We start from the raw sequence: 14,463 nt of genomic DNA, 5'->3' as shown, positions 1-14,463 counted from the left end.
GAAAGAAAGGAAAATTGTAAGAATTCCAATTTCTTCTTAAGGAAAATAAAGGCCTCAAATTCCTCCCTTCAGGCTTATATGTATCCACTTTTGTAAGTCAGTTGGGGGCAATGGAAAGCTAGAGAAAACGGCATGGCCCTTACTCAACATAAATGTGAAGCTGTAGCTTCTGCTTTCACTCGCCGGTGTGAGTTTTGAAAATCCCCATAGTAGGAAAGCCACTTGAAATATGTTTTCCTTTTGATCTATTTTTAAATGAAGAAAAAAAATCCACAGTGCTTCTGGCATATGTATGTACTAGAGAGAGTCTTAAACTAAGATGTTAAGAGAGACAATTTATCAGTGACAGAGCAAAAGGCCAGAAGAAGAATTAGAATGGATCTTTAACTAAAGTTCTAGCTAAGACCTAATTGATTCATTCACTGAGATTATTTCTGTTATTAAACCTTTTAAGGGGATGTTCCAAAAGATTTAGACAGGACGCAAGGTAACATCATGATGATGATAGTGATGATGATGCTGATAATGATAATACAATAGTAGCAAGTAAGAAGTTCTAGAAAATTTTAAGGTGTCTTGCTACAGTTGTGTGGTATGCAAAATATCACAACCAAGGTCTGATTTTAGTCATTTTACTTAGAACAAAAGAAAAAACACACGAGCCAGAAAGTACAAAAGAATTTCCAATGTCTCAAAACGTCTGGACAAGCTCTCACCTACTGACAACTCTGTGTTTCCCTCTTTTCCTCTTGTGTTCCTGGAAGTCTTTCCAGTGGCCCAGGTCCAAGGTACCCCATTGTTTTAGTGACCTCAGTTTCATTTCCATCCTCCTTCATACCTCACTTAGAACTTATTCATTTCTAAAGCAATCAGATTTCCTCAAATCAGTATGTTCAATTCCAAGTGGTAGAATTTTAGAGACTCTTTTAGGTACCATCTTCCCTACACACACACCACTCACGCATACACACACACGCGCACACACACACGCGCACACACACACACGCACACACACACGCACACACATGCACACACGCACAAACACACCATTTCTTTCTCTCTCTCTTGGTAGCTCATGTTCTGTTAGCTATGGTACTGCACATTGAAATCTCTCTATTCTCCACAGACTTACCTGTATGCTCTGCCTCTACTTGTTTACTTCTAACCTTTATAAATGAACCAAGTATAAAATCTAGGGTTTATTTGTGCCATTGAAACCATTTTCTGAGACACAGCTCTTCCATATTCCTAGTGTCCATGATACTTAAGGTGATAAAAGAGAGAGATTCATCATAAAGTATAATAGCTAACAGGACATATGTTACAAGAGAGAGGAGGGGTTCATTTGTGTAGGGAAATGGTAATGGGCAGAGTCCCTAAAGTTTCAAATCCCAAGGACCACTGCCTTTCTTGGGAAGGCAACCCATGGTAGCTCTTTGTGAAGAGGTAATAATTTTGAGGTTGCAATATTATTTATCATTTTGTCTTTAATTACACAGGCTCCAAGATTCAGTGACTCAAGTACTGCCTGTGTGTATATTAGGAGACCTCTGCTTAATAAAAAATATAATGCTAGTGTCAAGGAGAAGGTCAGTGTATATAAAGCTTATGACCCGCCCAGACCAATCATTAATCAAGTACTACAGACAAATCTTCAGGTAAATCCAATAAAGATATTTTCTCAGTTAAGATTCATTTTTCTCAAATGATTCTATCTTGTGTCACGTTGACATAAAACTAAGACAATAACAAAAAAAAACCTTCGAATTAAGGAGCCCACTAGCAATTGTTGTGTTAGGTCTGTGGTACTTACCTTGTCTGCTCACTCACTCCTAGATGGCCTCATTTATGGTTCATGTGGATTCCGAGGAATCCTCTTATTTATATGGCCATTTCTTCTTTATTTCACACTACTTTTCTTTTCTCGTTGTAACCTTTAAAAATGGAACTTGGCAGGTGTCCCACGGTCTATCATATTTCATTTTATTTCTTTCATTCTCCTATCCTGTTTCTTTCTCCATGTCTTTATTTCCTAAAAACATTCTTTCCATAATGAACATTGAGCCTAGGGCCTCACACATGGTTGTAGGAAAGTCTTCAATCACTGAGCAAAATCCTATCCTCTTCCTACCGTTCAGTTTGAAACAGGATCTTATTAATCTGCCCAGGCTGGACTTGAACTCACTGTGTAGCCCAGGCAGGCCTTGAACTCCCATTTCAACCTCCTAGATAGCTGGCATTACTAGTCAGTCTGTCCTACCAGAGTCGGTTTTCAACGTCCCTTCAGTCTGTGTTCATTGTCTGCAGAGGAACATACTTACATCCTCCGCCATTATTTAAATTCCTGTGACAGTAGTTTACCAAACACTTGATCCATAATTTCATCTTGTAACCACAAGGGGCTCAAAGTCGAAGTGTGAAAATGAAATCATCATTATTTTGCATGGAACGGAACTTTGGCATGAATTCTTTTAACATGGAACAGAACTTTGGCAGGTATTGTTTTAAATGACTCAGCTAATGGTCAGCTTGTGCTCATTCCCTTTATTCTCACCTAGTCAGTGCTTAACTTTCCATCCTCAGGACTGCATTCCACCATGGCTACCCAGTGTAGGTGCCCTCCCATAGCAACTTCTTGCCATATTACTCCTCAAACAAACTCGTTATATTGAGAACATTGATTGTCTCATCTGTCTCTACAAAGATTCCTATTTGTTGTATTCAGAAAGCCAGTTCAGTCATATTTGTGTTTTTATCATTTAACATAAAACTAACAATATAAGTACATATTAGTAGGCTTTTGGGGGATAGATAATAAGTGATTGAAAAAAGGAAAAGTCAGTTGCTTGAACTATCCACAAAATGCAGAAAGTTTCAACCACCTCATTCCACAAAAATCTACAAGTTACACACAGGAAATGAAACACTGGATCACGGTTTATAATCGTCACACCTATCCTCCAAAGACAGTGGAGATGAACTCTCCTTTACTCCACTCCTATCTCTTTTTAGACTTCTACAGAACCTTTATGCAACTCTTATTTTACTCTTCATTTTGTAGTTCCATCAACTCAGTTCCTGAATTCGGAGTTAATATCTATAGCTAATACTGCATAGTGATGACCTCATCTACTAAGATTCTGCTATTCCATATGTGAAAAAGACTTTCACATCTAAATGCTTCAAGCTTGAGATAGCATTGTGATATAGAAGGAGAATTTATGAACAATCTAATGAGCCAAATTCTACTGATTGTGTTGTATTTCTCAAAACTGTTATTAGATTTTTAGATTGTATATTGTGCATGTTTGAGAGAGAGAGAGAGAGAGAGAGAGAGAGAGAGAGAGAGAATGTAACAAATACAAAAAACTAAATGTCACAGTTGCCCATTTTGATCTGCCCATACTAATGGGAAAACCTAGCATACATGGTAAAATATATGCTAGATATATATAAAAGTTTATTCCTGAAAGAAAAAGTATTAAAAAAAATACAGATATGGGTTTTGATGCAGTTGATTGGCTTATAACACAACAAAACTGTAATTAAAATTAGGTATGTTCTTCTGCAAATCTATGTTTTCAAGAATTGCTTTTTTCAAGAATACATTTCCAAATTGACTCTAAAGTTCAACTTGCAAAGATGTTTGTGGATTTAGGTCAGAGTCAGAAATGGGCACGAATTACCCAAGGGTAACTCGCCATGCGGCTGAGACAAGCATCCATCTATAAGGATGTCTAGGAGAGGTGAGCAAGATATCCTTGCATGGTTTCTTCCTCTGCTTTGCTTAGGAATGGCCTACTCTCTGTTTCTTATAAAATCTCCAAGAGACAACAATTACATTCACGAAAAGGAAAACAGTCTGCTGGAATGACACACACAAGAGAAATTTCTGCATTAAAAAAAAAAAGGGAACTGAGCCGCTTACCGCCTCTTAAAGATCAAAAGGCCCTTGGAAGAATGTTTCTCCTCACCCCCAGCTCCTTATCCATACCCACAGCTGACTGGCATTCTTACCAGGCTTGAGCAATTGAAGGACAAAGAATTTAAACCAACTGGGCTTTGTGAAACTGCAGAAGAGTAAGGCTTGGGGAATGGAAGCAATGTCCCCTGGGAGCATGGTTGGATGTAGACCAGGTGGGCAGGAAGAAGCAAACAGTGCCCAAGCATATGGCTACTTCTCATCAGAAAATCCAGACTTGGCTGAAGTTAGTTACCACAAATCGAAAGCATACCAGTTTTCCAGAAGGCCGTTCCCACTTATTCCTACTACCCAGACTTCTGTTTCTGGGTGCCTGAGACCTGTCACCTTCAAGTAAGGCCAGAGGCCAGTCACAAAGTCCTGAACAATCAGTTGCCTTGGAATTCAGCATCTGTCAGCTTTGGAATCAACTATGAAGTCTCTTATGTTTTCTTTGTTGCCAAACAGAGTAAAATGGAAGGGGGATTAGTATTTCTCATAATCAGATGGCACTTGCATGGTAACTCAAACTTGAGTTAACCTTGCATGACTCTGAGCTTCTGTCCCGTTAACCAGCTTAACCTCAGAGCCTTGTCAAGGGTCACAGTTTGCTGCATCTCAGTCGGCTGAGTAAGTTTTGTTGTTCAGTCTAGTCCACAGGCATTTTGCTTGTATTTGTCTTGGAGCGCTGCTTCCCACTAATCTCCCCTCCTTACCGGCCCTGCTTCATTGAAGATGTGGTTGATGTGATGATTCACATCAAACATCCCTATTCTTCAACATCAGTATCAAGCTATGGCATTGAACTTTGAAAATATAAATAGAGTTAGTCCATGAGTTACCAATGAGTCTCTACAAATTCTCAATTTCAAGAAAATAATCTACTGCAACCGCTTCTGTTTCAAAAACCACCAGAACTACCTCACTAATTGGTTTATCTCAAGTGAAGGGCATTGTGCTGAATGTTTTACATATGTGGACCAATTTAAACCTCACAAATTTAAGTGGTAGATAATGGATATATTCCTTAATTCCATTTTGTAGATTATGAAATTGATACCTAAAGAATTGATGCAAGAGGCCACCAACTGTGGTTCTATGGCAGTGAATGGAAAATGGATTAGAAGTCTTTGGAGCATATATCCCTCCCAGCTCAGAGCAGCCAGCCAGACCTCATGGTCTCTGCTTCAACCAACCTCATTTGTTCATGCCAAGCTGCAAATTCCAGTATATATATATATATATATATATATATATATATATATATATATATATACACAATTATTCTCTTTTGGAATATATTCTATAATAGCTAAAATGAACTTATGTGGTATTTAAATGGTTATGTGTATATTATCAAGCTATTGTAGAAGCATTTAAATACATTTTTCCCCTCTGGTCTGGTCTAAATCATGGTTGGTTGGTTGGATTTTGTCCATGTAAATTATCATCTAAGAAGCCTTAGAAATGTAAAGCATACAGAAGAAAATGAACCTTGGAGTAGGATTTGTATCATGAAAAGCCTCTTTGGTAATCTTCCAAAAAGCATGGCTAGATATACCTCCAAATCCTCAAACATCAAACACCCAAGTGAAAACCATTGTGTTCAGTGGATCTTGTTTGTATGAAACCAACCTCGTCGTATTGACAGAAGCTTGTTCTTACAGCTTTCCATGTCAAACTCATGGGGAGGAGTTGCAGAGGTCGCCCTTTGTTTCCGACTTCTTTACAAGGATTTCATAGAACCCATGCTTCTCTGACGATCAAAGGGAATCTCTTCCTTAGGAATTCTTTAGGAACGGAGCTTCTACCCCAGGCAGCCTTAGCCATTCCTCCTCAGCTACCATCATTATGTATGTCAAAAGCAAGTACTAGAATTTTTATATTAACTCCCCAAAGGAATATGCTCTTTTTTTCACAAGGACACGAAACAAATGACTGCCATTAAGTCAACTACACAGAAGAACTATTCATCCTTGACAGTGGAGGCGTTAACAGTACACTAGGCTGGGTTTCTGTCTGTATGATCCCTAAGTGATCCTTCCCCCATGGCTCAGAGGAACATAAGCTTTGAAAGAAACCTTTAAGAAGGTTCACAAGGGCTATATGCAGGCTTCTCTGCTGGGAAGCAAGTTGTCTTGCTTTCAGCTGTTGTCTGCTGGGTGGATGTCAGCTTGGGTTGATGAGCAGACCTCCAACAGATTTTGCTTTCCAGACAGTGAAGTAGTGAACTACGCTTTCTCTCCAAACCCAAGGAACAAAATTTTCATGTCTGTTTTGATGAATGAGCTATTCAGAAGCAGTGAGTTCATGTTTTTTGGCATTCAGAAATTGGTAAAGACTCATATAAATAGTAAACAATGCTTTTTGGCTTCATGCCTCAGCCCAAATAGTATGTTACATGCAGCCAGCCCCATTCTATCCTTGGACACGCCCACAAACCCACTTAAGTAAATAAAAGTTGGATGAAGATTTCTGGGAGACTGAATTAGGCTAGGGGTATGGTATGCATGAGGAACTGAAGGCATGGACTAAGCCTCCTGTCAATGACTTGGACGTGGGTCTGTGGGTCTTTAAATAAACAATACTTTTTTTCTTTGCTGTATATTTATTAGCATGCCTCCGTCAGGCACAAAAGAAAAAAAACCCGACCCAGGAGCCAGTGGGTCCTTAAACTAGCCAAATGTCTGAAGTCATAGTGTAAGAAAACAGAGCCCTTTTCACTTATGCTGTGTGCTTTCGTGTAGACACAGTGGAGCTGACCACAAATAAAAGTGAAAACAGATTCAGAATAAGAACAGCAACCAATGGGAAACAAATGGATTCTGGAGTTCAGATGGAACAACATGGGTTTCTGTGTGCCCCATATTCTGCTCCTTGCACCAAATGTTTCTTTTTTAACATTTCTAGCATTATTAATGGAATTAAATTATTCCACATGGGTGCAGAATTGGTCCCATGGTGCCAACATATTGTTTCTGCACTCAGGCTGGGAGAAAAACAGGCCACGTCTATGACAACATCACTGTTCTTTTCTTATATCAACTTAGTACTTGGTGTTTAGCAATGGACACCTAGACATCATTCAGAATGTGTATGTTCAGACAAGCATTTTGAACCTGAGTACCTACCTGATCATGTTTTCTAACACATGTTTTCACTTAAGATATTAAGTTTTTGAACCACACACAATGCAATATCAATTATGCTGAAAGACATTCTACATTCTGTGTGACTGTCTTCTCTCTCTCTCTCTCTCTCTCTCTCTCTCTCTCTCTCTCTCTCTTCTCTCATGTGCCTGTCTTTCCCTTCCTCTCTCCAAGATTGGGAAGAGTCTGGATAGTTACAGTATTAAGAAAACAAGATGAATAACCCCACAAGTTCAAAGCTTACATACAAAATTGATGCAAGAAGTATGGCATACATGGACACTTCCTCTCAAAGCTCATAATATCTAAGAAATATTAATTAATCATTTATTGTGTAATGGTACCCTTCTAGGTGCTACAGAAACAGCAATTGATTAAGAAATTTCCAATGTCCATCTCATGGAAAGTTCACTCTACTTTCAGAGGAGAAAGCAAAGAACTTAATACCTTGTTCTGAGGTTTAGATTTCACTGAAGCTTTTAGGTAACATTTGTTCTCTTAGCTTATACCCTGTTTTATTTATGCATAATATGTATAATGCTGATAAGATTTTATTTTGGAGAAGTAAAACGTACATGTTCCTTTCTAGGGAGCTTAAGTCATGCCTGAGGAGGATCAGCATCTTTACAGTGAAGAACAAACCACCTTTGTCTCAAAGCCGCATGTTCCATTTACTCACCAGACTCACTGGGATAGGTAACATTTACAAGTGGAAAATGCAGCTAATTTTTTTTAAAATGACTAAGTAGAAAAGTAGGCTGGTTCTTTTCTCCTGTTGAAAAGTTAAATTTATTCAGTTTAAATTTAAATAAAATGTATCTCTTCATGATAGACTGAGATGGTATGCCTTAGCCTCATGAATGAATCATCATTGGAAGCAGCAGCTTCTGAGTAGGGCAACTGTCTTCAGCCTGCCATACAGTTCCCTTTAGAACCACTGTTAGACTTCTTTAGGTTACCTGAAGAATTCAGCAAAAATTGAATAAACATATTATTTTAGTAATTATGCTGATCACCCAAAAGATTAATAGTTGTGTTTATTATTTTTTTAACGATTCAAACCAGGATTTGGGAAAGTGCTCTCTTGTTCTTTCTTGGGGGCAGAAAGAGAAGGTGCAAATTGAAGAAGGGGAAACTTTGGGGTTTTAGTGAAGGTGCACGTTTTGGTATATGACACAAATAGTTAATGGACAGTCATTCGAGTGGAGTCTGAAAATTCAGGCTACAACCCAGGTTTTGCTTTGCACAATCCCATAATTTTAGGCACACATGAATCAATCTAAAGCCAAGATGCCCATCAGTGAAATGGAAACATTTACCTTAAGGAGTTTTCATGAGCACATATGTCTCCAAAGGAAATAATGCAAAACCTGGAGTGTCTGTAAACTGTACAATGATGGGTGCTGGTTTTTAATATTTCAGTAGTTGTATTTTATTGTTGTATTGCATAAGGCATGAATGCACATATTAACTGGTCTTCAAGCAACAAGGAAAAAGAAAAAGGGATGACATATAGCAGAACACTTTCATTTTAATGTTATAGTTAAAATAAAAGTCTATATTCTTATTCAATCCTTCTATTACTGACTACCTAAAATAGAAAAATTTTTCTTAAAGAAACACAGACCTCAATTCAAATTTCTTATAAATAAGGAATCAAAAGTATTGTGTTTAAATGGGTACCTATGATATTTTTAAGCTATACTGAAGTATAACTACTATAAGAAACACAACTAAAATGTAAATAAAATCTAAAGTTTTTATTTTCTGGTGGAAAAAAATGCTAAACTTTAGAAAAGAAAAAGCAAGAACGACAACAAAACCCCTTCTTCCAGTGCCATATAAACTAGATATCAGCTTTTGATTACCAGGACCCCCATCTATCCATGAAACTAATTATGGCCCCAGGGAAAGAGGAGGACTGGGTGGTTCCCAGATATGGGAAGAGCCTATGGAGGTGTGCAGTGTCTGTAAATGGCCACGATGTTGAAGTTAGGTGGTCCTTCTTGTCTCTCATAGTGTCTAAGAAGCTCCCCTGCCCACTATACGCATGCAGGAGGACTCACTGAGAAAGGTGTTTACAAGGCATTAAAGATGACGTCGTGGAAACTGTAAATGTTTTATAGTCTTAACAGAAAACATTGTCCATCATGAAAGCCAACAAGGATCTAAAATAGTAGTAAATGTAAACCCAGGAATAGAAAGAGGCTCTAGGAATTTTTAAAATGACATTTTGTTGATGATTAAGTTCTAAAGTCAGATGAAAATCGGCTGAAAAGGACGGGTTTTGTGTGTCCATGCTTTGCCTGTGTGTGCCTAACACTGTGTGTGTTTGTGTGCACATGCACACGAGCACATGTTTTTGTAGTGTGCTGACAACACTTGGGGAAATTTCCATTTTGGAATAGAGAAACCATCTATTCGCCCATTCTGTGCAACTTTACCACTTGCAGGGCATCTCCAAGTAATTTGTCTGGTCCATTTTGAAGTGACTAAGTGGTGGAACTTCCAAAATGTTCCCACTGAGATGCTTCCACAGTCTACAAAACTTTACTGTTTCCTTTTATTTAGCTTAATTTTTCCCTGTTTCAAATTACTGTTTCTTTTTAAGAAAAAAATCTGCCCTCTAATTCCATTATGGGAGAAATTTACTTTCATTTTGCTCATAGAGACTGTTTTTCCCTGTGACTAGCATAGTGTTGGATAGGGAATAGGGTATATAACTACATAAATATTCTCTCATTCAAAAGAGACATATAGGCAGGTCTTAGTGATAAAATTACATCACCTGATGCAACTGTGGTGGTCATTTTGGTTCTATACACCATGGCCTTTGTATAAAATACAATACACACCGTTAAGATTATTTATTTTTAATACCCTTACCATCTTGAGAATGTGCATAAGAGAGATTTCAATGTTCAGCCCAATTTGAAATGTCCTATAGGTTTTTATTTTCCAGGCTTATCTTTTTAAAAAAGAATTATTTTATGTATATGGGTATTTTGCCTGTATGTGTATCTGTACCACATGAATGCCTGGTGGTCATGGTGGACATAAGAGAGAGGGTGTTGGATCCCCTGACTGAAGTTATAGGAAATTGCCACATAGATGCTGGGCTTCTAATCCAGGCTTACTGGAAGAGCAGCCAGTACTCTTAAACTTTGAGTCATGTCTCCAGCCACACCCTCCCCAAGCTTACTTATAAGAGGCATGCATTGTTATTTTCTCCAGTTTCAAGAAGTTTGGCCAGTGAGACAGTCATCTTTCTTTGCCCATGAAGATGAGTCTAAATGACAGGTTTCTGTACCAAATCTCATACACAAGGTCATAGACAAAGACAATGTTTAGAATAAAGCCTTAGTTTCTGTCTTCCAATGAGTCTGCAGATATAAGTCCTAAGTTTTCATGATGCTCTGAATTGTTGGAGATGCTTACATAAATGTAGATTAGAAATCTCATTTACAGTTGTTGAACTTTCCTCAGACAGGAGATGATTAACAGAGTCTCCTGGGAACTTCAGTGCATATTAAAGCAGAAGTATCCTTTTGGTCCCACCCATTAGAATTTCATGAACTAAATACCTCTCCTCTTCTTGGTGTGAGTCTTCCTTTCTCCATATCTGCATTCACAAATAAATTCTTAACCTGTTTGATCAAGCTGATCCAGGTTGTTCTACACAATATGTTGTGTGAGACCATTCCTAAGGAGACTAAAACACATGTCTGCTAACACCAGGTAGGGAATGGATGACTCACTAAAGTACAAGCACCACCAAAGTTCAACTCAGTAAACCAACTGAAGAGTTCTATTGGAGTTACTGACAGGAACAGAAATGACCAAAGGCAGCAATGATAGTTGAAAGCCTGGGACTTAACTGTACAGCCTGATGGAAGCTCAACAAGTTGCTGTCCTTTCTAAACAGTTTCTTTGGTCTCAGCCCCCTCCAAATAGTTTAGTTGGTTTCTGTTTCTTTTAGGTTGCTTGACTGATTTGAGCTTCTTTTGCTCCCACTGCCAGGAGTCCCACAAACAAACCAAGCTACACAACCATCACACATATGCAGAGGGCCTAGGTTGATCCCATTTAGGCTCTGTAGCCTTTGGTACATAGTCTGTGAACTTCCATGAGCAGCTCAGTTGCTTCTGTGGGTTCTCTTGTGATGACCTTCACCCTCCTCCTGACTCGTGCAATCCTTCCTCCATCTCCTCAACAGGATTCCTCATGCTTGGTCCAGTGTTCGCCTATGGATCTCTGCATCTGTTTCCATCTGTTACTAGATGGTGGCTCTCCAATGACAATTGGAGCAGTTCCCACTCTGATTACAGGAGATGGCCACTTCAGGCTACCTATCCACTATTGCTAGGCATCTTAGCTGGAGTCATCCTTGTAGACTCATGGAAGTTCCCTTGCATTAGATTTCTACCTGACCCCGAAATGCTGCACCCCCATGACATCTCTTTCATTACTCTCCCCCTCAACCCACCCCTCAACCCATACCCCTCATGTTCCCATTCCCATCTGTCTCCTGCCTACCCAGGAGATCTCCTCTATTTCCCCTTCCCAGGGGAACCCATGCATCTGCCTTTGTGCCCTCTGTGTTACCTAGTCTCTATGGGGCTGTGGATTGTAACATGTTATCCTTTACAGCTAATATCCACTTATGAGTGAGTACATACCATGTTTGTCCTTCTGGATCTGTGTTATCTCACTCAGGATGATTTTTTCCTAGTTCTATCCATTTTCCTGTAAATTTCATGATGTCATTGTTTTTAAAAGCTGAGTAATAAACCATTGTATAAATGTACCACATTTTCTTTATCCATTTTTTGGTTGAGGGACATCTAGGTTATTTCCAGATTCTGACTATTATGAATAACACTGCTATGAACATGGTTGAGCAAGTGTCTTTGTGGTATGATTGAGCTTCCTTTGGGTATACACCCAGGAGTAGTATAACTGGGTTTTGAGATAGATTGATTACAAGTTTTCTGAGAAACTCCCTTATTGATTTCCAAAGTAACTGTACAAGTTTGTACTTCCACCGGCAGTAGAGGAGTGTTTCTCTAGTGCTACAGAATCCACAGAATAAGCTGTCATTAGTGTTTTTTGACCTCAGATATTCTGACTGATGTAAAATGAAATCTCAGGGTTGTTTTGATTTGAATTTCCCTAATGGCTAAGGATGTTGAACAATTCTTTAAGTCTGATCTTGTAATCTTAACTGAGATGCTTATCTCTGGGTGTTCTTATCTCTAAAGTGGTTAAAATAACAATAGCTTCATATGGATAGGGCAATGATCACATTAATATGTGTAAAGTATTTAACATAGTGTCTGAAATAATGTATTTTATAATTGTTATTAAATCAAAAAACATACCTAAAGATAATATACATCTTCCAGATACCCTGCACATCTTCCCTTGAAGAAACAGAACGCTAGTACTCATTCATTATCCATGACAAGAAATAAGAGCAACCGTGATTTCTACTGTATACAGATTCAATAGCCTTCTCAAGACCTTGCTACCTCAGAAAAGCCACACTCACAGTCCAGGATAGGGAAGAACAACAAGACCATAGCTAGGGGGGGGGGAAAGATCATCATGTAGAGAAAGAAGAAAGTTCCGTTACTTAGGCTTGGAGGCAGAAATGTATGGACATTCAAGACAAGCAGCAGTTAGAAATGACATTAATGTTTGTCAGGAGCACAGCGCCCTCTTTAGGCTACAAGGATCTCAGCTGTAGCACTGTGCTAAAAACAAACTTTTCTTCATACCTTACAGAAAAATTCTGAATCAAAGCCTGTTGATTTTCAGGATTCTTGCCCTCCCAAAATCAGTTACCTCTCTTTACTTGGGTCAGGTTTGCCACAGCAATGACTTTTCACTGCAGGTTCTTATCACTTGCTTGTTTCACAAACATCTTTCTCTGTGTTTTCCAGACTAGTGCCAAAAGTCAGGCTTCTCCATGCCAGGTTTGCTGCAAAGATATTGAGTCTACTACCATGACCCCAGCAGCCTGGATGGACAATTCAATAAAAGGCAAGATCTAAATTCTCTACTTGTAAGCTATTATTTATAAACAATTTACATTGGTATAGATTCTAGTATATGGATACAAATTTAAATTATATTTGTTATATTGAATGTGTTCCACTTAAAACTTCTTAAAATTTGTACACCTATGCAAAGTTATTTTGTCATATTGTACGCGTGTATGTTTATATTTCTGCTTAAGACATTTTGTATATTGATACAATTTTAGGATATATTTATCATATTGTACTATACATTTCTACCTCTGATCAAAATATTTATACATTGTTTACATTTCAATGTCATTTTCCTCATTTGCTGCACAGTTGTTTAAAGTTTGTCTAATATCATAATATGAAGTCTTAGTCTTTAAGCTATATAATTATTAAAAATTTAGGTCAGTAGTCATCCATGTTGCCATACTTATAGTTAGACTAATCAGGCTTTTTAGACATATAGAGAGTATATTCTGCATATAGATAATCTTCAACCACTTCAAAGAACTGTAGAATATGGCAATTAAATAACTTAGGGTTCTGTTGACTTGAGACATGATTGCTCCTGGCAGCACTGATCGATCTATCCCTGAGAAAACATTGGGCACTGAAGACACTCCACTTGAAGCTGTTTTCTTCTTAATAAAAATGGCCTTTGGGCAATGAAATGTCCATACCTCCTCGACCACTGACAAAATGCACGGTGTCCGAACTGATAAACAGGAACAAAAACCACACTGCCAAACCTTGCCAAAACAGGGTAAGGCAGTTTTAAAATTTTTCCTGCCTCTGAAAATGGTCTGTCAGTTACTCTAGGCCTTAGCCAAAGTTGGTTGCTCCAACATTGCAAATGAGACTTTGGGTGATTGCCCAGGTAGCCAGCTGTCTCTGTCATTTATTACATATTTTAGAAGTTGCTTGATTGAACTTCCTGTTTACTCAAATAATATTATTTCCTTTTTCATGTCTTCAATGGTGTTGAGGACTAGATAGCTGTAGTTACTTTCTTCTCATGACTTAGCCAAGCCATTTCTAATACAAGATTCCTTAGAATAGGATGATTATTGAAGCATTTAATATAAGTTTCTTGCTTAATATTATTTATACTGGTTGTAATTCTAATTTTTATACTTGATATGTGTTCTTATTGTATATAGTTTTGTATTGGGTTTGGAATGCTCTTATTTAGACAAAAGGAGATGCTGGAAAAGTCCTTCAGCCAATAGCCTTTGAGATGCTGGCCCACTTTGGGTGTGGCCTTGGGTACTATACAAACAGATGTAGAACCCCTTGCACACTCGTGACTGCTGAATTTGGT

The 14,463-nt window shown here is 38.2% G+C and overlaps 1 protein-coding gene across 1 annotated transcript in view; it reads right to left on the bottom strand.

Moving 5' to 3' along the window:
* Positions 1-14,463, bottom strand: part of Sugct (succinyl-CoA:glutarate-CoA transferase) — a 674,235-nt gene that overhangs the window by 48,928 nt on the left and 610,844 nt on the right. The gene's annotated exons all lie outside the window — the stretch shown is intronic.

Source organism: Microtus oregoni, unplaced genomic scaffold (assembly GCF_018167655.1).
Source record: "Microtus oregoni isolate MIOR12 unplaced genomic scaffold, Mior012 000035F_ref0000213, whole genome shotgun sequence".
NCBI lineage: Eukaryota > Metazoa > Chordata > Mammalia > Rodentia > Cricetidae > Microtus > Microtus oregoni.
Note: the sequence above shows the minus strand (reverse complement) of the source record. Positions and strands in the feature narration are given on the sequence as shown.